The following is a 3,338-nucleotide window of genomic DNA, read 5'->3' on the forward strand; positions in this document are numbered from 1 at the left end:
AATGGAGGAAGAGAGTGGCATAGGCCTCAAATAGCATCTCTGATTTACCTGGATTCACGACATTACATATCATCCGGCCTCAATTAGTAGTACGGTTTGGGCCCACGAAGTTTGAAGTTTTGATCCAACCCGGGTCCATTAGATCAAAGATCCATTGGGAATGGGGTCCAACCTTTACGAACTTGGGCACAAACCCAACTCGTTGACAGTTGACATCCTACTAAAGAGTAAAATCATCCCACATCGTGGGCCCCAACTCCTTCCATCATTCAAATGGATAGCAAAACTATTTGAGAAAAAGTCAAGGAGAGAGAGAGAGAAAGAAGAAGAAAATGAAAATTGCCCATCTTCCCATTTTCACGTGGCTTGCAGTCGTCGCAGAGGTCCGTTGGCTTCAACTCCATCATCAGTTGGAATAGTCATTATGTAAAATAGCATTTTAATTTTTACAGTGGAGACTTGCCAGTCAGGATAATGAATCATAAATCAGCACAACAGACACAATAACGGCCCTTTTGGGGGAGAGGAGGCTTCTCTTGAAGTTTGAGCCATGCATTTGCCTTTGCCTTAGTGCAGCTGTGTAGCTAGCTGTGTGCTCTCGATAAAAAGATAAAAAGGAGTTTAAACGGTAATAAAGAAAGACTGTCTCAGAAGCATTATTCATGGATAACAAAGTCAGAGCTTGGGACGACCCTTCTTTTCTTTCATGATAAAAAGAAAATTAAATCCAAGGGGCAAGTCGCAACTCGCAACAGATGAAATTAAAAAGAGGATGAGAGTAGTAGTCCTAATAAGTAATAATGGTCCCCCACAACCAAAACACATTATAACAATGGTCCCATCCCCACAAATGGTCCCCCAATATTTATTAATATTGTCTCACCTCCCTACCCTGCTCTGCTGCTTTTCCATCCCCATGGAAGAGCTTTGGGAGCTTAGCTTGGCCTTGGGTATCTATCTATCTATCTCGTGACTGTGAGTGAACCAGACTCCACTCTCCACAAGAAGTCTTGCCTGCAGTGAGGTCAATTGTTCGACTTCGGCCCACAAAGGAAATGAAAATCTGGAACCCAAATAATGAATTTGCTACCACTAGCTCAGACTTCAGACTCAGACTCAAACTCTAGGCCAGGCTCAACTCAATGCAACGAGTAGGACAGTAGAAGAGAAGCCTGACAAGTAAAATCGTAATGAAATGAAATTATCCATGAATATAATGGAGTCACTCGGTCATGATGAATACCTACACTAAAATGTACTTGGGACTTCGTATGGTCATAGATAAAAGAGAAAAAGAAATAAACAAAAGGAAAAAGAGAAAAAAAAAAAAAACTCTGCATCTTCAATCATGAAACCTACGTACATGTACATGATAGCATCACAGCATGGCTGGTTACCGAACTACCAATAGGTCGAATACAGATACGTCTGCAGAAGAACAGAAGTACAAGCTGCTCTGTGAAACGGAAAAAATGAACTCCTCGGACTCAGTGGGATATTATGGAGATGGGTCTTCGCACTTCGCAGTAGTGACTCGTTGCAATTTTCATTTTTCAGTCGGTTTTCATTTAATTAACATTCAACAAATTAAAATAGAGAAAATATACAGTCATTCCACAGTTCCTCCTCTCTGTGATCTAACAATTATTCCTGAATCCTTCATGTACAACACTATCATATATGTGGAGAAACAAAGAAGAGGAGAAACCCTATTATTTTTAAATTATCTTTTTCAAAAGATCTAGTGAAACGAGAAATTAGGGTTTTGGAAGGACAGTTTGGTGGGATCAACTCAACCAAGAATAACAAAACACAAACACAAAAGCCGTCTGAGATGATATTGCTTTCTCAGTCGCATGCAGATTGCAGTAGCAGACAATCAAACCTGTAAAAAAAGAGGGGGGTGAGAGGATGGTGAAAGACGGAATGCGATATGAAGGGAAATAATAAGAGAAGAAACAACATAATAAAGAGGTCGATCGTTTCACATTTAAGAGAGTTTAGGGTAACACAACACAAACAAAAAGAAACAGGTGCAGTTAAATCAGGTGGGTATACATGTTTGCTATACATCGTTACCTCTTCATCACCTGCATAATAGAAGAGAGCAGCACAGATGAAATGGAGAGTCCCCATAGAGAGAACATCACATGGGTTTTACAAAGAGAAGCCGACAGAGCTTTGTTGGCAGGATGCCCACCTCCATTAAAAAAGAAGAGAAAACGAGAGAGAGGAGATGGATTTCCTTTGGTGGAGGTGGACAGAATGCCAATAAACTCTGTAAGAAACCCTTTGCCAAACCCACATGAAACTAAAATAACCTCCTTCCTTTTCCTTCGCCAAAGCCCACATGAAATTAAAAACCTCAACTCATTTTCACCATGTTAGAACATATATACAGCGTGAGAGAACCGATGAGAAAGAGGCAAGAGTGGCTACAGGTGGGGGCTCTTTTTGAGGGAAAGAGGTAAATGTTTGTGTACACGAGAGAGAGAGAGAGAGAGGGAGAGTTTTGAGTGAGGTGCACGCATGCAAAGCACACAGAGAAGCAGAAGAAGAAAGGGAAAGAGGAGAAGAACAAGCAAGGGAGAAACGGTCTACGGTAATATCATAATAAGTGAGAGTCAGATAGAGAGAGAGAGAGAGAGAGAGAGGGGGGGGGGGGGTAATTAAGGGAGCTCAGAACTATAATCAGATGGGATTGTTCCCTCCCTGGCACTGGACAATGGACATGGAGAAGAATCATACATCCCTCGTTACTGCTGCAAAAACCCACCATCAATCTTTCTTACCTTCCTCACCCACAAATCCCCTCTCCCCCTCGTTTCTGATGCAAAAACCTCTCTCCCCGGCCCCCTCTAGCTAATAGCTATACAACATTCCCAAATAAAATAAAGAGAAAACTAAATTTAAAAGGAAAATACGCTGATTATGGAAACTTCCTCCTGCTCATAAAAAAACACAAAACAAACAGCATTATAAAACAGATTACTGCAACCACACAGTGTTATCATACGCGTTTATCTGCACCATTTAATTATAACTTGATTCCCAAGATCAGACAAAAATTAAATGAGAACAAGATTCATTAAACAGTACTTGTAGAACTTGGAATAATCATGGTCTGCTCCGTATGCCATCACATGTTTGTGTATCAAGTATGATGATGTATTTTATTAGCTTAAGTGGGCGTTACAGAAACCAAAACGTATCGTTGTCCTGGCTTGGGATTCTGTTTATCACTTATGGGCACTTGGTTCTTTTCATACTACTGACTACTGAGTGGTTTGGCTTAGCTAATTAATTAATTAATATATAATTGGATTCGTTTAATAAGG

The 3,338-nt window shown here is 40.5% G+C and overlaps 1 long non-coding RNA gene across 1 annotated transcript; it reads right to left on the reverse strand.

Moving 5' to 3' along the window:
- Positions 1-1,543: 1,543 nt before the first annotated feature.
- On the reverse strand, positions 1,544-2,951 carry LOC148849845 (uncharacterized). The gene is made up of 2 exons (XR_016098738.1): positions 2,080-2,951; positions 1,544-1,885 (listed from the first exon to the last, which is right to left on the reverse strand). It is a non-coding gene; the product is annotated as an uncharacterized LOC148849845 (long non-coding RNA).
- Between the last annotated feature and the right edge of the window lie 387 nt (positions 2,952-3,338).

Source organism: Nelumbo lutea, chromosome 5 (assembly GCF_056320005.1).
Source record: "Nelumbo lutea isolate HS-2025 chromosome 5, American lotus-T2T, whole genome shotgun sequence".
Taxonomy (NCBI): domain Eukaryota; kingdom Viridiplantae; phylum Streptophyta; class Magnoliopsida; order Proteales; family Nelumbonaceae; genus Nelumbo; species Nelumbo lutea.